Genomic DNA, 22,630 nt, shown 5'->3' on the forward strand with positions numbered 1-22,630 from the left:
TGGTGCACAAATTATCATCACTCACAGATCAGTGCTGTCGCTCTCTATACACAGTTCGCGCGATTGCAAAGTGAAAGCAAAAAAACAAGCGCAAATTCAAACGCGATTTCAATATGTCACATATTGACAGTGGCTCACCCAATGACATAATTACCCAGCTACATTTCTGAAAGAATGCAAAAGCATTGACATATATTTTTCCTTCCTACAATAGCCCGACAGGCAGGGCAGAGATAGCCCCGGGACGTCGGGCTAGCGATATTGCGAGCCCTGTATCTAAGATAAGATAAGATAAGATAACCTTTATTAGTCCCACACGTGGGAAATTTGTTTTGTCACAGCAGGAAGTGGACAGTGCAAAAGTTATGATGCAAAAATTAGAATACAATAAGAATAAATACAGTACACAGCTGTACAGAATAGAATAAAATAAAATAATATACTATATACAGTAGAATAAAATAGAATAAAAATATACAATAAGATAAAAATAGAATACGAATGCTATATACAACTGAGTAAAAATACAACGATGCCAGAAAGGATTATTGCACTTAGTGTTATTTCACATGTGTGGATGTGTGTGCTTGTTCAGTTAAAGTCTTTGTTGTGGAGTCTGACAGCAGTGGGGAGGAAAGACCTGCGAAATCTCTCCGTCCCACACCGTGGGTGCCGCAGTCTCCCACTGAAGGAGCTGCTCAGTGCTGTCACAGTCTGCTGCATGGGGTGGGAGACGTTGTCCAACAGGGATGACAGCTTAGCCGCCGTTCTCCTGTCACTCACCACCTCCACTGGGTCCAGAGGGCATCCTAGAACAGAGCTGGCCCGTCGGATCACCCATCTGATTGAGGAATCACTCATCTTTGGAAAAGAGAGTTTATTACAGAGAAATGTCTCTTTCCAAAATAAAAGCTATACTATCCGCTTCTTCTGGGCTATATTCTCAGCAGCATATTAAACATATCAGGTCTCCATAAGGAGAATCCTGTGCTAACAGCTGTCTAAATGACTCGGCTAAAGTTTGTAGCATGCATGCTTGTTGTTTTTGTCTTTGCACTAGGATGATGTCGGTGTAAATGTGCAGTCATATTCGTTGTGTTCCCACTAGTGCTTTCAGGTTAATCTCGTTGAAATAACCTTAACGCCACAACACGGCAAATCTCCGTTAACGAGCTACCCTATACAGAGGGGCTAGACGGCCAACACGTTAACGAGCTAACTGCGCTAACACACTAGCTCCCACCCATGTAATTGAGCATTGCATGGCACATCCAACATACTGTTTTACTTTAGTCCATGACTCGCTTACCTTCAGGGTCATACGTCACATGAAAACCAAAATAATTCCAAACGCCAGATCTGAATGAGGGTGGGGAGGTCCACTTCTGTCTCGCTAGCTTGCCCTGCGCTCTTCCTTCTGACCATGCTGTCTGTGTTGAGTGCTCAGTGAATCTGCGTTCGACTACTCCGCCTAGGCTGCACTCTCGAGCCTAGGCGGAGTAGTCAAATGCAGATTCACTGAGCGCTCAACACAGACAGCATCGTCAGAAGGAAAGTTGATAAAATAAATTACAAATTTTGTATTGTTCTTTTTTTTTCTCCCCTTTGGTTTTCTTTCTTTCTCTCCCCCTCTTTCTTTCATTCTTTCCCCCTGTCCTATCCCACAGTCATGTCTGTCCCGTTTGCAACTGAAAATAAAATAAATTCATAATTATAATAAAGGTCAATCAAATGGACCAATATGATGATCCACTTAAAATAAATCCTCTTGGCATCTTTCTTGGCCTCAAGACAACAATTCTGATGGCTATAGATCCAAACGGGACACAAAAAAAAAAAAAAAATTGAAAAAAAAAAAAAAAATTGAAAAAAAATTGTATTGTTCGATACATATGCGTACCGAACCGAAAGCACTGTATCGAACGGTTCAATATCGATACGAATATCGTTGCACCCCTAGTGTTTATTGATATGATAAAGGATGTAGCTGTTATGGAAAGAAGTGTGAACTTGAGAAACTGAACCAGTTAAAAAGAGTATATTTCACTGAGGTTGTGAAATAAGTAAATGTAATTGATGTAAATGAGGAACCAGCTGAACAGTATATTGAAAGCTCATGTTTAGTGTTTATATAGCATTTATTTGTGTGAAATAAATCCGACTCAGACACCTTCTGGAGGAAAGCAGAGACGCATCGTGTCTTCCTTACTCTGCTCTTCACCTGCTTTTACAGGTAACATATTTGTCATCGTGGTCTTCATCCTTGGGACCCGTAACACAAGCAAACAGACAGCCAACAAGTAGGCGATAGCGTTTGTTTTGAAGCGAGTGCACAATCCTGGGGCTTTCACCCCACTTTTCCCATCACTGTGTGTCACTTTACAGTGAGCATGGATGTTTTTGGCTGCGAGTTCCCATCAATGTGTGTGTGTGTGTGTGTGTGTGTGTGTGTGTGTGTGTGTGTGTGTGTGTGTGTGTGTGTGTGTGTGTGTGTGCCACAGAGGAAAAAGAGCACTGAGGGCAGCTGTACCTGTGCTGCCTTGTGGTTGTCTCTTGACAGTGCCCTTCACATCACAGCGTGGGCCTGGACATTGGATCTGACAGAAGTGACCTCCATGCCACATCACCCTTACTAGACACGCAAACAGACCCGCACCCTACACAGACATATCTACACACACATCTGGTAACTTGATCACATGTAAGATCTAGAGCACAATGTTGACACAAAATACTGTATATTCTAATACATTCATATGATATACAACCACAGACTGCACCCCGCACTACACCCTCAGGGCTGCTTAGCCACCCAACCCACTGTCAGACAGCTATCAATAGGGATTCCAGCAGAGCGGCTGCTAGACAGCATGGGTAAACAAAGAAGGGATGAAAAAGAGCCCGAATCAAAGGCAGAGAAGGGACCCTGTTATTCTTCCTGAACAGGAAATCATTCGCTGGCAATTTGTGACTCATTTTGAAGCATTTTTTGTGGGGGTGCTTTTGACACATACGTAGTGATGAGGAGGTGGGTTGAAGGGAGCTTGGTGGTAAACTTTTACTTAATATATTTAAAATGTCAAGTTTGTTCTTTACAATGCTGCTATTTCTGGAGAATTGATGGCTAATCAGAATTTGTGTTGCACGTGTCAAACAGAAGGCAGTAATTGATGGGATTCAGTGCTGGCACAATTCAGTGATTGATAGGGAGCAGAGGAAGCACTGAGACTTGCATTTTCCCCCACTGTAAGTAATAAAAAATATACAGCACTTGTGCCGCTGTTTGAAACTGAGTGGAGTTATGAGCTTACTTGGCATATTTATCCTAAACTGTTCCATCAATACCTTACTAGCATTACCATCTTCTTTAGTCGATTAGCCTTATCTTAATCCTCAGAAACACGATGCCATTACAAATAAATCAATTTCCCAAACACTTTCTCAGCACGACATATTTACCTGGCCTAATTGAAATTAAGTTGGGTGACCTTTGGGGTGCCTATGGGGACCTGGTCATTCCACTGTTCCCCTACTATATCTCATTTGCTAGAACCTCATCAATCAGCCCGTTGAACTGGGCTGAGATGTTGGTGTCGACCTTTCTCATGACATTTCCAAATGGTTACATCCTCCACCTAGGGTCATGGCACCATGAAAAGTACCCGACCATGATTCATCAAGACGAGAATGACTCCATACTGCCATGTGCAGGAAATAAAATAAGCCACCGGGATTGGGGAATTGCACCGATTGCCACAAGTGGTGTGCTTTGTCCTCAGCGTCACAGAAACAGTTTACCAATGCATGGCTGACATGAATATTTAAAGTGGTCTCAACTTTGGGAATACTCAGACATATACATCATCTTGACTTGAGCCACAATGAAGAAGCATCACTCTGTACAGAGACGCTTTTCATTCAGGTTCTCTGTTTATGTACTATGTAGAGTCTGATGAAGAAATCCTGTATATGTGTGCAAATTTGTGTGCAATACGGGGAGAGAAGTAAAGGTCCTCTTGTGACAAGCCTAGCGGGAATAGGAACATCTGGTGGACCGGCTGCTCCTCTGGTTAACATGCTCCTCCTCAGTGGCCCCCAACAACACACGCCAAGGTACCACATGCACGCACATACGCAGGTACATGCTGATAAACACACATACATATGGACACAAAAAAGTCAAGTGTATGTACGTCATGCATACCGATGTGCAAACACAGCTTCCTTTCTTGGTCATTCCTGTCCTGGTTTAACATAAAACCATATTCTGTTCATCCCATGTAAATAATGGCTCCTCACGCCAACAGATTCAAACAAATCACAGTGGAAAGAGGTATAAATAGAAGGCCTATCATTCATGCAATGACGCTTAAGAGCAACTATGTCCAATTTGCACCAGATGCTCTTCAGAGCCAAATTAAGCCTGCATTATTACTGGTAGAAAATGTCATGTTATTGGCAAGGTGAACCCTTTCCGCTCCAACCCCTGTACTTGATGTAGCTCTGCGTGGATTTGTGCCGGCTCAACCCCATATCCGCCCTGTAATCGACTAAATACAGAGCCATGCCTTATTTTATCCATCTCAGTCTGCCACTTAGAGACGTGTATTTAAAGTCATCACTCATAACTCTGCCTCAGCTCCAGTGAAATGTCATTTGTGATGCGCAGCATCAATTAACACTTCTTCACCTTCGTTAACGAAGTAACGTTAAAGCCAGAGGTCATATTTCCAATGAGTGCATGGTCGTATAACAGGATAGGACAGAAACACTGGGTCCTTCATGAAAGGTTGAGCTACTTGATAGAAGTGGCAGTAGACTTACTAGAAAGATTGCTCACTGCCCCCAGGGCTGGCATTTGGTGCCCTAGGCAAGATTTTGCACTAATAACTTCGACCTCCCTCACTCCCTTCCTCCACTCTATTTCTTCCTTACACAAGCAAACACACACAGATAAATTTTGGTACCACACATTCCCACCTTAAAATGTTCTTTATTTAAGCAGTACATCTAAATACTCCCACTAACAGAGTCAAAAAGATGACTTGGTATAAATGAGTATTTTTCAGAGGGAGGGCAATGGGCTAACATCATTATGATGGTTTTGGCACTCCCAGTGATAGTAATAATACAAAAGCACACACATACGCAGACCTAATCTCCAGCCTCTGACGGCAACAGCCAGGTCTCACCAGAAAAATTGTGGGAGGAGGATGTGAACGGCAGAAGCAGACTACACATTGTGAGCGACCCTGCCAAGCCTGAGGAACACTCAGCTGGTCTCCTGCCAGGGCGTCAGCATCCTTCCTTCACCAATCTATGTAATGGCCGTGCTAATGATGGTAAAGCAGCCAGTACCTCAGAGAGCAGTAATTTAGACACCGCTAACACTATCGCCAGTGCAGTCGGTCCATGGTGATGATATGCTCCTGATATCAGTCATTCCAGCCCCCGGTGGTTTCTTTGTGGCAACATGACAAAACTAGATAATTAGACAAAGAGCATGTGCACACATTTTCAGTTACTTAGAAAAAGAAACACACTTGGAATGTGAACAGAAAGTATTACTTATTGTAACTGTTTACTTTCTCAACTGTTTCTTATGGCTGAGAAAGTGAGCGTATTGATTTTCCTTTTCAGAAAAATAATACTGAAGAAACAACCATAAATATAAACAAGAAAATAAGAGATTGTTATGGAGAAGAGAAGGGAGTTTGAATAGCATCAAGGAAGAGAAGAAATTACAAAACACGAAAAGGCTGTTTTAATGTTCCTGGCAAACAGTGAATAGAAGCCTAAAATCTCAGAACGAGAGTATATTTTTACACCAGGTGCTGACAAGCGGTGCATATCCAACAGGTTCAAAGAGCACTGAACCTGTTGGATATGCATTGATTTCGCCAATACTGAAGAACAAATGTGGCATTTTAGTGGCACTTTAGCACTGCTTTACTTTAGCTGACTATCATAAACAACCTACTCCCAAAACAATGCATCTCTGGATCGTATGTGCTTATTTGTTTGCAATCTGTGTTGCTGCAAACATAATGTTGCTTGTGGGTGTGTACATTTATGCTTATAGTGGAATTAACAAAATACAAAAAACCCATCCAACTACGGGCATCACAAGCAGTGACATGTCAGAAGAATTTTACCACCCAGTTGGTGCTTAAACCTTTGGCTTTTGTTTCTTCACTCGCCTCTCACCTTGTTTACACATCACTGCTGTGTTTAATCTTTAGCAATTATTAAACTGTGGCTCTCTCTCCCACAATGTGTCTTTGGTACTGTCTCCCTCCTGTCACCACCAACCAGCCACGGTTTCTTCCTGTTAAAAGGGAGTTTTTCTTTCGCACTGTTGCCAAGTGCTTGCTCAGGGCCATGTGATTGTCGGGGTGCTTTCTAATATTGGAGGATGTTTACCTCACAATATAAAGTGCCTTGAGGCAACTGGCGACGTGAATTGGTGCTATATAAAGAAATGTAATTATTATTCAAAGTTGTGAGTTTCAGCTACTCCTAGCTGCTAATGAGGGGAGGGACTGTGTGTCTGGAGATGAAACTATTGGTATTGATACAGCTGCAAATGAGTGTGTAATTTGATATTAATTTAGGTTAGTATCCTTGTACCACTTGACAACCCTAGATCCCCCAAGGGATGGACTCGGGACCTCTGGAGGTGTCCTGTGGTGTCTGGCATGAGCAGATCCTTTGGGTCCAGTGAGTCTCTGTGAACTGGACTTTTCTATCCTGGGGATGCTCAACTAAAACAATGATCTAGGGTACTTGGATGCCAGGCCAATGCCTTGGCTGTTCCTGCCCTCAACCTCCTTTGGATTGAAGCAATAAATTGCTGAAGGAGGATGCCGCTATCAGGGAAAGCTATTGCCGTGGGGGTGTGTGCTATATCTGCAGCATTGATGAGGTGGGTGGTATGTGTCAAGAAACTCAATCCTAAATGCCTGCACCAAAGGATTTAAAGCAGAACATTAAATTGTAATGAGATGATCAATGTCATTCACTCCATCACTTCATCTTAGTGATTTTTATGTTTTGTCTAATTGGTGTAAATTTATCATGTACCACAAAATAAAAACAACAAGGTTTATTTCCCAAAATGTTATTGTCATAGTCAAGTCAAAATAGTAAAACATCGATGTAAAATTTACATAAAATGTAATGTTCTGCATATCTGTTATGACGACGTGTGTACAAAATACATTCACTTCACTGATTGATTCTTCTAGATATCTGGTTTAGCATTCAGAAATATGTGTGGTTTTGGTGCCATATGTCAAATTTGTAGTAACTCCAATAAACAAAGCCACATGGAGATAAAGCGATGACTACTTGAATGCCTTAAAAGTCACATTCCAATGCTAAAATAACCTTCCAAAACCCGTGTGGAAATGCACAGGCTCTCATCAATGCCCTATTCAGCTGAGTCTTTATGGGGAGCACTAAAGGTGATGATGCTATCAAGCTGTATTATGTTCTTTGATACGTGGCCATAGTGTTAGTCATGGTAATGAGGTGTCCTGATTTAAGGAGATAATGAAATTGTGTTTTAAAGATCATCCCCTCAATCTCTCAGTGTATTGTTTACCTATGTGAAGTCATCTCTCTGTGCTCTGTCGCTTATTTAATCAGATCATCTTCACTAAACTTTTGGTTTTCAACCAAATGAGCATCTTTGCTGATCATCATCCATGCACATGCTGCGTTAAAACGAAAGTTGTCCAAGTAGCTGCACGTAATTTGACTGGGATACATTTTGACAGAAAATCAACTTTTAATGAAGAGCCGTGTGGTGGGAGAAATTAGCCATTACCCTACAGAGCTTGCATAAAATGTTTATAAATGACAATGATGTCGGTACTGACTGTGAAGGAAGTGCAGAGCTTGGGGAACATACTGACGTTTAGACTGTCAGAGAACAGCACACAGACTTCTCATCTGGGGAGGTAGAGAGAAATGAAAGAAAGGGAGGGAGAAAGAGCGTGACAGAGGAAGAAAAAAGAGGAGGAGCACGAGGGGGCATGCGAGAGACTGCATTTATGATGTGCATGAGAAAGGGAGACAGTGAATGACAAGGCGAGAGAGTTTAAAAGGCATGGTGTCTGTTGGCTGGCAGAACGGACGCAGCGAGTGAGGGAGGTATGCGACAGCAAAGCGTGGCAAGTGCGGCAGAACAAACCGGCGGTGACTCATGGGCTTCTTCATTCACCAGCGTGATCAGATCCAGCAGGACAGCCCACCATATGGGATGGCACAACGTATTCATCCAATCAGTTGGACTATATACAGGACCAGGAGAGTAAAGGGGATGGTGTGTCTGCCTGTGTCAATGCGTGCATGTGAAAGAGAAGGTGCCCTGAAGGTTCCCTGAATATGCTGGCAAATGAAAAAAGGGATGTAAACAGGAATTTAAACAGGACAGTAATTAATGTGCTACAAACGCAATTCCTGAACAAATAATACAGGCACGTCACAGCAAATAAAACATTTTATAATCAAACGTACAATGCAACATGATTTGTTTTGAAATTCAAAAAATTGATCACTAAACAAAAAATATATAAGCACTCCCATTTTGTAGGTCACCTACGATGAACAGCTATTGTTCCGCTGAGTTATACCCAATTTACATCAAACTGTCCTACAAACCCAACCAATCGTGCATGCAAATTAACCAGAAAAACATAAAAAAAGTCAACTCAATGGGAAATCCTCAGATACTAAAATTATCTGTTGTCTCTCTCTATACTTGCAGATTATTTATTTATCCTCTTAAGAAAAATTAACATAACCTCTGACTCTGTCATCCAGATGACATATTGAAAGGAGTCAAATACATTTCAACAAATTATTAAATAAATCCTTCTGAGCATATAACATTGTGATAATCATTCCTGGCTTTTCCAGGCCTCCATTAAATGCAGATTAAGGCTAAGCTTTGAGAGGTGAAGGGCCTGGCAAATTGAGCCCCAACACACCAAGCACAGGAATAGAAACAGACATAATCTAACCAAAGCCAGATATTTTTGTGAAGAAAAGAATGTTTCTGCTCGGTTGGCAAGAGGCATCATAAACCCTTTTATAAGGTACCTAAAGTACACTGCGCTTTGCAGAAAGCAGAACCAATTTGCTTAACTTCACAACATGCAGGGCCCCGCCGATAAAAGTGTCTGTCCTATGCCGTGGCTGGCAAAGATATTGTTATCCACTTTGTTCCTCTGCCACCTTGCCAGCTTACACAATTTTTGCAAGACAGATAGCAATCGTTGTGGGGTAATTTAGGGATTAGACTGGAGGTGTATTGTGATCACATGCTTTTGTGGCAGCAAGAGAGTCATTTAGGATATAGGATGGCAAGACTGTCCAAGATGTACCTTTTGTTTCTTATCTAATACAAGGGTTCTTAGAAATCCTCAGGCCACTGCCAAGATTTTGGTTTTTAGAAAGTACCAGTATGTATTGTGCTCTGACTGATCTGGGAATAATTATGTAAAAAGGCAGATTGGAAGCATTTTTATACTAAATATGAAGCAGAAGGGGAATTTTGAGACAGAGTCAGCATCGAAAAAAATCGCTTCCCTCTCTGGTTTCACAGATTTTCAGGGTTGGAGCTGCATTACCGACACAATTTTGAATACAGCGCAATATAAACATGTATCATTTTGTTTCTGTACTTAATAACCTTTGGGGTATGACAGAATTTAAACTGCAACTTAGGCACTTCATCATAAACTAAAATAAGCCCCAGCGATGTTGTGGTTCTTCCCTTTCAAGCGCTCGAAAATGAAAACATAATGAAAATGCACGGATCCTGTGGAAAGGCTGAAGATCCTTACGTTTTCATTATGTCTTTATTGTGTAGCATTTAAAAAGGAAAATAACCTCGTTGCAGCATTCCACTGTTAGTCTTATTTGCAGCCAACCCTCCTGTTTTCTTGCCATCTGCCAAACAGTCTCCTTTCTTTTTAGATCCTCCACTCAAAATTATCCTGTGCCCGTAATAAAGGCCATATAAGGGTCTTCCATTTGGCAGGTGTGACACTGCATTTCAAAGATGATATATGTATTAGTAGAATAACACATGCTTGTCTCTTTCTTAGCTGTCAGAACCCAATGAAACATTGTCACACCACAAGGTAGCTTTAAATATATATACATGTATAGCTCTTTAAAATATCCTTTATGAACTTTATGAACCTGCTAAATGATGGTGATGAACTGTAAAACAACATACTGAAAGCAAAGACTGGCTTCATGGGTGACCATCATGAGGACAGAGCACCATCCAAAGGCTAGAAATACATTAACATTTCCCTCATCTGACCACTGCCTCAAGGCTCACATTCTACACATTTTGCCTGTTGACCTATCTGGGGCAGCTATATTTGATGACAGTTGACAGAGTAAAAGACGGTCTGCATCAAAAAAATGGTCACATTCTGACTCTAGATAATAGATGTTGCCATTCTAAGCCAATAATAGTGTCTATAATGAAATCAGTGGAGCAGAAAAGAGGCACTCTTTCATTTCCTTATGCAGGGCCGTGTGTTTTGTACATCCCATTATTCATCAGGTCCTGGCTGCTGATAACTGTCCCATTTGCATCTGAATCAAGAATACCTTATAACCTCCACCCCAAAAACACCACCCCCATGCAAATGAAGTGACCTAAAAAGAGTGTGTACTGTATTTAGTTATTTGTGAGCAACTGTGACCTACTCTGGAGGTTATGCTAATATGGTAGCAGGGTGGAACCAAGTGTGCTGGCAAAGGTGCAAAAAAATAATATAAGGATACTTGCAAGTAGCTCACATCTGGATGTGATATTGTTGCAAAAATCTTGTGTGATAGAACCCTCTTTCTTTTTATCACAAAGCAGGAAGTTCTTTGCAGGATGCTTCTTTCCACGCTATATCTTGTGCTGCCCTTTTTCCCACTGACATGTCCTACTTCCATGAACAAAAAGACAGGACACGAGTGCACAGTAGAAAAGAGTCAGTAATCTTGGCCTTGCCTTTCAGAGGATGCTTGACTCACTCCAGGACAGTTCAAAGGCACAAGACTTCCTTATTTAAAATCTCTACTGCAAGTCAGAAGCATGCTGTGTGATATTTGTGATCAATCACAACTGCTGAAAAAAGACTGCTCTGGCTCAAATTCATAAAAAAGATGCTATCCATAAAATGGTGATCTTTTGAGGGATGAACTCCTCAGATGGAAGTCTGTGCCAGACAAACTGTTCAAAACCCTAGTAGGTGTACAGATTAATGGAGTGTGCCTTCATATACAGTAGTCATATTAAATTCAAGATGAAGTTGGGTGCAATCTTCCACAACCCCAACTGGGGGGATATATATATATGTATATATATATATGCCTCTGTGCTGTCTTTCAGTCCAGCACAGAGGCACTAATCATGGCAGCACAAGAACAAGCTCTGAGCACAAGATCCATAGAGGCTGGGGTCTATCACACCAGGCAAGACCCCAGGTGCAGGCTGTGTAAAGATGCCCCAGAGACAATCCAGCACATAACAGCAGGGTGCAAGATGCTAGCAGGCAAGGCATACATGGAACGCCATAACCAAGTGGCCGGCATAGTGTACAGGAACACTGGAAGTCCCGAGGTCAAAATGGGAGATGCCCCCAAGGGTGGTGGAGAATGACCGAGATAAGATCCTGTGGGACTTCCAGATACAGACGGACAAAATGGTGGTGGCTAACCAACCGGACATAGTGGTGGTAGACAAACAGAAGAAGACGGCCGTAGTGATCGATGTAGCGGTTCCGAATGACAGCAATATCAGGAAGAAGGAACACGAGAAGCTGGAGAAATACCAAGGGCTCAGAGAAGAGCTCGAGAGGATGTGGAGGGTGAAGGTAATGGTGGTCCCCGTGGTAATCGGAGCACTAGGTGCGGTGACTCCCAAGCTAGGCGAGTGGCTCCAGCAGATCCCGGGAATAACATCGGAGATCTCTGTCCAGAAGAGCGCAGTCCTGGGAACAGCTAAGATACTGCGCAGGACCCTCAAGCTCCCAGGCCTCTGGTAGAGGACCCGAGCTTGAAGGATAAACCGCCCGCAGGGGCGTGCTGGGTGTTTTATATCTCCCAGGTGCCGAATCCCAGGTGCTATTTCTAAATATCCCATGTAACGAAAAATGAAACAAAAAATATTCACACATTGACAAAATGAGAAAAATCATCTATTTCACACATCTAACAAACACAAAACACACTCCTCTAAATGCCAGAGGGCAAACAGATAGAAAAGGGGGCGTGGGGGTCCTTTGTGCACTCTGAGTTCAGGTCCTGGCCATTAAATAAGCTGGCACTGCTGAGGTGAGCAGCATTGACAATGATGTATGGGAGAAACACAATCCATTGCTGTTATGAATTGGTTGGCTCTATGCGCACAATGCCTGCACACACACGCACATGCACAAAAAGACACGCAGGCGATCACAAGCAAGTGCACAGGCATAGACACACATACAGATTCAAGTGGTAGAGCCAAAAAGTATCTTCCTCTCTTCCAGACAAATTCAATTTTCATCCAGGACATATGTAAGCTGATTAAAATGGCCAACAAAGACTGGAGAAATATGTCACATCCTTCAGGACTGGACACAATATTGAGTGCTGCTTTGGCAATGGCATGCCTACTTCTTCTCTGTCCCTTTCTGTCTAAGTCGCTGCTCTTCTCTCTCATGACCTTTCTGCATCATCTGATGCCATCATGCATCCCTTCCTTCCTTCCTTCCTTCCTTCTTTTTATGACTTCCTTTTCCTTTCTTTACACAGTGACTCTCCTTCCTTCTGTCCTTCAAAAGGCAAACATATTATTCATGATACTCTATGAAAAGCACGTCAAGAGTGCACTCATTTTTTTCCTGTTCAGCATACATAACTAATGATTTAAACTATGTTTTAGTGATGAACCCATAAATGTATAGCTACAAAGGTAAAAACTGTCTGCATATGAAAAAAGTGTATAAATTGATCGTCCTGCAATAACCTGTTGTTGACAGGTTATTAGTGTACATTAAATTCATGCACTTTGCTCTACATGCCATGCACCATGTGGAAATAAAAGATGAAACTAAAATTATAAAACCTCTCACTAAACTGACAATTTTAATAAGACAAAGAACGGGCGCAAGAGCAGCTTTGTTTTCTGCTTTGCACTTGTGGCTGGGGTGGAGCTTTGCCAGTCTAAAGTGTGTCACGCAGACACAAAGACACACACATGCCCATGCACTCGAGGCACCTCGGTGTCTGTTTAGCCACGGCAATAATGTCATATCACCAGAAGATGTGTGAAGAACACATCTGAATTATAAATGGGGGAGGTTAATTATGGATGGAGGGAGGGCAAAAATAATGCCTTAGACATTTCCCTGAAACACATGGTTGGATACATGGCTACGAACCCAATGCGCACTTCTTGGCAAGTATCAAGTCAGAGAGACTCCTTAATTAGCTGGCTGTTGCTGGTAATGGTTTGTCCTTGCTGTGTGTGGATGTATTCAACCTCATTTCTGCTAACAAAACACATCAGATGAGTGGATAAGATGAATGTGCTTAACTCAAGCTGACAAGGTAAACAATAAAGCAGCAAAATTAGTTTTTTTTAAAGAAATTACACAAAATTATATATTCTTATAGGATAATGTGGAAACTGATAGTGAGGACAGACCAAAGATATAGACGAGGGGAGATTGATGCTTACTTTCTCTCAAAATGCTCTTTTTAAGCAAAATATACCACTTTCATTATCTTTGGTATTTCAATGCACTTAACACACAACTATTCGACAGGCTTAATACTTGAAAAATCCACGGTTGTAAGTGTTATCTATTTGATGCAATCAATTGTTTGCATTTTTGTGAACCAGTGATTCCTTTGCAAGAGTGTTGCACCTGCAGCTCTGAAAGATTGTAATGGGCTGTCGACCACAAACAAAAGCTGTACCCTCCAAAAGGCCGTTGAATATTTGGTTTCGTAGCAAGAAACTGGGGGATGCAGACTGGGCTGTTAGGATGACTTAAAAAGAAAGAAAAAGGATCAGGGTGGAACTAACAAGGGGCGTGCTGTACCCTGAATTTCAAAAAAAACAATCCATTGGAAAAGAATGATGTTCCAGACACCCATGGAGACTTGTTTTGGGGCTTGTGACCCCTGGAGGTTTTGTAGAGTTGTAGGAGGATTAGTCAAATGGCCCCACTGCTTTTGTGTCACACTCATGACAACTCACCCTGTGCAGTGTGTAGTCATAATTAAACTTTTACTGAAAACAGCAGATTCCCCTTAGCTGCCTACCATCTATCCACCCCCAACTCAGCTTCAAAATAAAATAATGAAAATGACTGAAGTGCCTGCACATCAGTTAGTCATCCACCAGACTTTTGTTTTGCAGAAACACACAGTTTTAAAAGAATCTGAGATATGTACAGCTTTGAGATATAGACAAATTTTCAGATATCAGTTACATTTACTATCTATGCTGGCATACCTATGTCACCTCAGTTACAGATCATGCCCTGACTTTATGCATAATACTGCAATTTCGTCATAGAGAGATCACTGGAGCTGCATAATTTAAGTTTCTTCTGGTCTCTTCAGTGGGTATGTACACATTCCTCTGATTGTCAGCCAAATGAATACAGTTCCAATAATATAAGTGACTACTAGAAGCAAAAAAGTAAACCCTTTCTGTTTGGTTCAAGGTTTAAGCACATAATGGAGCAGAGGAAGAAAAAAAGGCACTTGGCTCTCATCAGGTTCAACTGATGCGGGATGGTGATGCACAAGGCCCTGTCTGATGTCTGCCCCTGTTGCAATTCACAGCACCCTGGGCCTTGGGACATCCACATGGCCCATTCACCCAACTCTTCTGAAGCATTCAAAGCTTTGATTCCAAAGGGCCAAACTTTTGTTCCCTCACAAAAGGTCTGACCAGAGGTTCTCCCATAGATGGAAGCCCCGTTCAAAATCAGATTATTTCCAGTGAAATCCTCCTTTCTCCACCTGCCAGTTAACTATGTCAGTGCTTTTGTGTCTTCCCTGATAGAGCTCTCCAGTTTGGCATAATGGAGGCTGGATGTGCATTATTGCTTTTACTGCCATTTATTCTAGGAGGAAAGAGGCACACCCCACCCCCACACTCCTTCCTCCTTTCCTTATATTTTTTTTCTTTGAAGAAAAATCTGGGCCACATGCCCCAGAGGAACGCAAAGTGCTTTAATTCATTCGCACCTTTTCTCTCTGGCTGCCATCTCCAAGGCCTCTCTTTATGCCCAGAAGTGATTTGTTCAGGCTGGACCATCAAAGCAATTATGGTAGCGGCCTGCTTCCCTATTATGAAAAGAGATGACTGACAACAGATGGATAGTGCGGGGGTGGAGGGCACTTGGCTTCAATTTATTTGATCTGAAAACATTTTTCATCCACTTGAGTAACAAAACACAAACAGACTCGTCAGATTATGTTTTTGAGAATTTTTTTTGGACTAAAAACGTCTCATCCAATTCTGTATAAAACATTTTTCAATTACCTTTCTCACCTTCCTGGGCAAAGCGATTGTGGCCACAGTTAGGTGATGCAGGAAAGAGAATGCCCGCAATGTAACAAAATACTGAGAGGCATGGCAGCAGTGATGTGTAGGAATTAATGTAATGGACATGAGAGTCTTGTATTACACTGCAAATGCACAGGGTCACCAAGACTCCTATCATTACTGGGCTATAGGAGGATGGCTCACCACAAAAGGGGATACTCCATAAACGGATAACGCGGGTGGAGAAAGCGGAGTATGGCGCCACTGAGCTGATGTTCCATCCAAGAGTAATAATTCTGCCTGGAGTGACACAAGGTCATTGGGATGGATAGAGAAAGGATGCAAGGAAAAGTGAACCATCCAAAGAAAACAAGGCACTGGGGTGGTAGAGAAGGACAGCAAAAGCACAAAGTGAAGCTGATAGGTAAAAATGGTGGTTTAAAAGAACTGTAAAGAAGTAGGAGTAGGGCTGGGTACCGGTATCTGGTGCCATGATGGCACCGGTTCTGACATAAACGGTAGTAACCAGACCGAAAAGCAGCGCACATTTCGGTGCTTTATTTCGGTGTTCTTTTTTCCCCTGAGCTGTGATACACTTTAGATTCTAGCCAATCATTTTACGTTTCCGAGGATAGTAGGCGGGCCCAGGTACGTACGTTCTTTTAGAGCAGAGCTACAGATTAAAAATGCCCAAGGCGAAGCGGTCAAAGTCTGGCTGTACTTCACAGCAAAAGATGCAAACTCAGCAGCAACAAGTGCTTTAAGCTGATACTGTGATACTGTCAAAGGAGGTAACACCTCGAATCTGATGAAACACCTGGCGACGCATAGCGTTTTTTTTAAAAGCCGAAAAATGCGCCGTATTTGATAGCTTGCTGCGAGACCTCACACCAAGCGCATCTACTGCGGGTGTGGTGCCTGTTATCGGACCGGAGTTAGCAACATCCCCCAAAAACCCGAAGAGGAGAGTCCTGGCCCCTAGCCCTGCCAGTGTAGCAGAAATGATGAGGATGATGATGCAGCAGCAGCCGTTCTTCTCTGCGTGAGTAGCTTAATGTTGTTCGTGTGTAATTTACGTTGAGTAGGCTAACCACGTTATTACATTAATGCATGTAAGGTGAACTAGCAAACACCATCATAGCTACATGCGGCTGTCTTCTTGTTTGATGGCAGATGCTCCCTTCACCCTGGCCAAAAAGGCTAAAATGACCAAAGAAAAAGTGGAAAACAGTTAAACATGAGAGGTTTTTGGACAAAGTTTGTGTTTTTTCCATTGTTTAAGCTTCCAGCCAAGAGTGATACCATATATGCCCCATAGCTGCAGAAAAGGCTAACATTGTTATCTTTTTACAAAAACTAGCTGAACATGAGAGGTTTTTGGACAAAGTTTGTGTTTTTTCCATTGTTTAAGCACTGCTTCCAGCCAAGAGTGATGCCATATATGCCCCATAGCTGCAGAAAAGGCTAACATTGTTATCTTTTTACAAAAAACCAGCTGAACATGAGAGATTTTTGGACAAGTTTGTGTTCTCCATTCTTTAAGCACCGGTTTGAGCACCGTTTAAGCACCGGCACCGTTTCAAAAGTACCGGTTTGGCACCGGTATCAGATAAAACCTAAACGATACCCATCCCTAGTGAGGAGTGACAGTGAAACAGGAGAAAAAAGAGGCAAAGGAGCATGTAAGGAGTGTAATGGGCTAAGAAAGAGGAACAGCAAGAGTAAGAGAGCAAAAATAGAGTTGAGAGAGCATAGTGTACACATAGCAGTGGGACAATATGACGCATTGGCTAATCTGTCTGCTGTCTTTCTATTTCACAAGCTGTCATCTTGGCCATCAAGCCATCAAGACCTTGTGCCTCTCCCTCGCTCATTGACCGATTCTCCTATTCAATTATTCAAGGTTTATAAGCAGGAAACATCTATTCTAGCAGCTAAACCAGTAAAAAAATGAAAGGGTAGCTTCTTCAGCCCATATTGACGGTCATAAAACTTTCACAATTGGCAAAAGAAAAATCAATTACTCAGACAGACACCATGTAAACATATTAATGGTGCTATCAGGCAAAAAGAGCCCTTCCGTGTACAAGACTTTAATAACGTGGACCATAAGTGGTTTAACATGCTATAGCAATAATATAATACTATATTTAGCCAGGACATTATACTAATCTATATACACAGTATGTGAGCTGTACAATACAATGCTGATGCCAGTTCATTTGAAGTACACCTCGGACAGTGTGTTTCATGTGATTTAGGCAACGTATTTGTGGTTCAAGTTTTCAGACTGACATTTTCCTTAAAAAGTGAACCTGTGGGAGCGAGCCTGTGACGCAGAAATCAGGTCAACTGCTGGCCTCCTAAGAAATGCTAAGCTTCAGTGAACATTCCCACAAAGCACACACAACCAACCAAAAACAAAGTACACACACAAAGAGATCAAACGTATAGACACACACGCCCAGACACACACTCTTTTCTTGTCGGAAATCTTAAGGAACATCACAGCTCCCATCCGCCATAATCTGCCCTGGGGCAACAGTGACCTGAGCCACTGGAATAAGCTCATCTGGAGTAGGAGAGTAAAAAATAACAGTTGAGGTAATGCAGTGTGCAGCCTCACCCTTTTATTAGTGGGCACTGCCTTCAGGGTGGAGATGCTAGAAACTCTGCAACCTCTACTAGCACTCAAGTAATGACCCTATGCTTCTCAGGTTATGTAGTTAACAAGAAAAACCCAATGACTAATATCTATCTATCTATATATATATATATATATATATATATATATATATATATATATATATATATTAGGGGTGCAACGATATTCGTATCGATATTGAACCGTTCGATACAGTGCTTTCGGTTCGGTACGCATATGTATCGAACAATACAACATTTGTAATTTATTTTATCAATTTTCCTTCTGACGATGCTGTCTGTGTTGAGCGCTCAGTGAATCTGTGTTCGACTACTCCGCCTAGGCTGCACTGTCGAGCGCAGATCCACTGAGCGCTCCACACAGACAGCATAGTCAGAAGGAAGAGCGCAGGGCAAGCTAGCGAGACAGAAGTTAAGCTCTCCTTGCAACAGGCAAATTGAACTTCATTCAGATCTGGCGTTTGGAATTATTTTGGTTTTCATGTGACGTATGACCCTGAAGGTAAGCGAGTCATGGACTAAAGTAAAACAGTATGTTGGATGTGCCATGCAATGCTCAATTACATTGGTGTGAACTAGTGTGTTAGCGCAGTTAGCTCGTTAACGTGTTGGCCGTCTAGCCCCATGCACGGAGCGATCGGCGGTAGCTCGTTAACGGAGATTTGCCGTGTTGTGGCGTTAAGGTCATTTCAACGAGATTAACCTGAAAGCACTAGTGGGAACACAACGAATATGACTGCACATTTACGCCGACATCATCCTAGTGCAAAGACAAAAACAACAAGCATGCTACTAACTTTAGCCGAGTCATTTAGACAGCTGTTAGCACATGATTCTCCTTATGCTGCTGAGAATATAGCCCAGAAGAAGCGGATAGTATAGCTTTTATTTTGGAAAGAGCCATTTCTCTGTAATAAACTCTCTTTTCCAAAGATGAGTGATTCCTCAATCAGATACAGGGCTTGCAATATCGCTAGCCCGACGTCCCGAAGCTAGCGATTTTTTTCAGTCGGGCTACCAAAATCTATCTCTTCCCTGCCCGTCGGGCTATTGTAGGAAGGAAAATATATGTCAATGCTTTTGCATTCTTTCAGAAATGTAGCTGGGTAATTATGTCATTGGCATCGGTGAGCCACTGTCAATATGTGACATATTGAAGTCGCGTTTGAATTTGCGCTTGTTTTTTTGCTTTCACTTTGCAATCGTGCGAACTGTGTATAGAGAGCGACAGCACTGATCTGTGAGTGATGATAATTTGCACACCAATTCCTCTGACATCGTCTTATTAATCGTTAGCTTACTATGCAAACATGACAAGTGAAATCTCCCGCAGCTTAAACATGTGAGAGGTTGATCGCGCAGAGAATCGCTGAGCTTATGTGAGTGCGTGTGTAAAAGCATTTCAGTTCTGCTGAGCCAAATAAGACCGGTCAGGGTGAAGAAGTGACAGCCAAAGAAAAGCTTACCACAAAACGGAGAAGTTATGACAAATGAGACTATAAGGCAAAAAGAAAGTGCAGCTTCATGGTTTCATGGACAAAAGAATTTCTGTGGCTGCAATATGACGAGCTAAATAACCAGGGCTGCACATAAGTGGTCCGCAGGTGCGCATTCGCTGTCAAAATAAAAAACACGCACAAGGGTTAGGGTTAAATTTAAAAACTGTACTTTTGAGTTAAAATATATATTTATAATTTTAATAAATGACAAATTAAAAATGCATGAACATTTTTTTGTATCGAAAAAATATCGAACCGTGACACCAAAGTATCGAACCGAACCGAACCGTGAATTTTGTGTATCGTTGCACCCCTAATATATATATATGCACTCCACTCCCTTCCAACTCTGCCCTTTAACATGTATTTGCTTAATCCTCATCTACTGGAGGCAGAGGGTCTGTACTGTGGCAAACTGTCTATTTTTAAACTTGACATATTACTCATCTCTTAGGGGAGTAACATTGTAATTTATGGAATTCATGAATACCAAGCTGTTGTGTTTCCTTCTTGTTTATTTCCACCCCTCCTTCTCAGCACAGCAACTGCTTTGGATAAATTCAGATAAACTCACAGAGTCAGTTGGGTAGGATCCCTGTCTTTGTAAGCACGCAGATGCCAATCAGCCACTGCTGAAGAGGGAGCTTGGTAGCTCCTTTTAACATTTTGGTCATGTGTAAAAATATGTGACAAGTTCTCTTGTCTTTAGAGGGACGTAATTGCTACACAACCAAAAGATGCATAGCAAAACACTCCTTGCTCATTTTTGTTTTATTGTCTCTTCCATCCCATTAATACTGCTAATAATCGAATCTGTTTTCTCAGTCTGAAATCAGACCACTCTTCTCCATCCCCGTTTAGTTCTCCTTTAATTCTATTACTCGTTATCACAACTATAAAACAGCTAATTCTCTGTTTATAGTTTACAAGATTATTTTTGAAAAACTCAAAATACTACATAAAACTAAGCACTTTCTAGAAATTTAATGATCATGAATACTTTAGCTCCACCGCAAGAATGACCAAATGTCTGCTGGAAGACCTCTGGGCAACTATATTGGCTTTCAGAGCAAATTATTTCAAATTGTACACCTGTGGGTATTTAACCATCAGTGTTCTCGCAGTAGCTCACAACAGCAAATATGTCATTGTGAGAATAAACATCAACTATATTTGCGCTCATTACACTTTAATTGTATCATCAAGATCACAAATCAGAGAGCGTCTTATTAAAATCTGACAACAAACTAAAAAAAAAGGAAAACCAAATGGAAGCAACTTTAAATGGAGGTTATGTGAACAGTGTGATTTCAAAAAGTGCATGCATTTAAAACCCTCATGGGTACTTTTTGGTCAACGACAACAGCAATGTGCTGCATGCATGCACTGTGGCTGAGAGTGCTGCCACTAATACAGTGGAAGAAAATCACACAGGCAAGGGAGTAATTTGACCCCACTCAAATCCGTCCATCAGACACTAACCAAATAGAAGTCAAAAGAATGAACGATAGAAGGAAAAAAGATAGAGAAGCAGCTAAACCACTGGGATTAGTGCTAAGTAACTAAATGGGGCATATCACTTTTCCATTACCAGAGACGAATAGCTATTTCAGCTGCTGGAATCTAAATAAAAAAAGGGAACTCTGTCCTTTCACAGTCATCTGTTCATTCATGTGTAAATGCCTTAACGTTCCTATATGAACAAATGGAGGTCTGCCATCATATACTTTAGGCCCATCAATAAATAAAGTTGACACAAATAAACAGATAAATAAATAAATGTGAAGAGCCTGGAAAATGGGCATCAGTCAGCATTAATGATGGAACCATGTCAAGCACAATCATGCTCGACTGGTGGGATTCTCTGAGTGTAGGAAGCATTAGTGCTGATTGCACTGCATTTTTGTTTGTGTTGGTATGCGTTTTCAGCTTTGTGCTGTCATTTAACTCTCTCAGTCTCTTTGCTTTCTTTAACTTTATACTACAAGCATTTTTCCTTCATTGCGCGGTACACCTACTCTATCCATTCCACAGACACTTTTCTATATCTTCTCCACACCTCTTACCACATACAATCACTTTGTGTTCCCACTCTGCTATTTATCCTCTTAATGTTAACTTGTGTTATCTCGTTTAAATAGGAACTGACTGATCAGCTGAGTGCATTTGCTCTTGAGAAAGTATTATGATAAGGACCATTACTTTTCATTTAATGTGTCTTAACCACTGTATAACAATTACCACACCCCAGAAATGGTCTACTGCATACATCCTTTTAAGCAAGCAAAACACCTTGTTAGTGAAAGTATGCACGTCCTACTAATGGTGTGACAGGGTTACTGTAGTTGTCACAGCTCTGAAACACCCCTTACTGTTAACTGAAGGGTCTACGCACAGGTGCTGTTAACAGTTTCAAAAAGAATTTGTCCGACTCATTTGCAACACACGAAAGGCTCTTATTCTTATTCTTACTGTATTATATTTCAGTTGGTTTTGCCATCTTTTTTTTTTTACTGCTTTCAGAATGCAAACGTTTAGTTTTGTTTTTTCATTTAATAACAGCTTTTGCTATTTGTGTGTTAAATAACTAACATAAGTGTTGATTACAGAGTTTTATTCCACAGGAAGGAAAACAGAAGTGTAAGTGAACTAATTATCCAATACACTTTATTGTCTAAAAATACAGAACTTCAAACTCGCCATCTTCTAATTGTTAGAACGATGGAACACCTTTTTGCACTCCAGAAAGGCGAGGTGTGACATAATGAACCTTACTGAAAAACATGTTAAATTTAGCTTGTAACACTATTATGTGAAGAATAAAGCAGGAAAGCAATGTCAAGCTGAGAGCATGTGATTTCTTTAATATCCTTCTTCCCTGCAATACCTTTAT

The 22,630-nt window shown here is 41.5% G+C and overlaps 1 protein-coding gene across 7 annotated transcripts in view; it reads right to left on the reverse strand.

Annotated features, from left to right (window-relative positions):
• diaph2 (diaphanous-related formin 2) overlaps positions 1 to 22,630 on the reverse strand; it is a 378,450-nt gene that overhangs the window by 20,860 nt on the left and 334,960 nt on the right. The window lies entirely within an intron of this gene.

This window comes from Diplotaxodon limnothrissa, linkage group LG2 (genome assembly GCF_057381915.1).
Source record: "Diplotaxodon limnothrissa isolate DT_005_m linkage group LG2, D_limnothrissa_male_GT1.1, whole genome shotgun sequence".
In the NCBI taxonomy this organism is placed as follows: Eukaryota; Metazoa; Chordata; class Actinopteri; order Cichliformes; family Cichlidae; genus Diplotaxodon; species Diplotaxodon limnothrissa.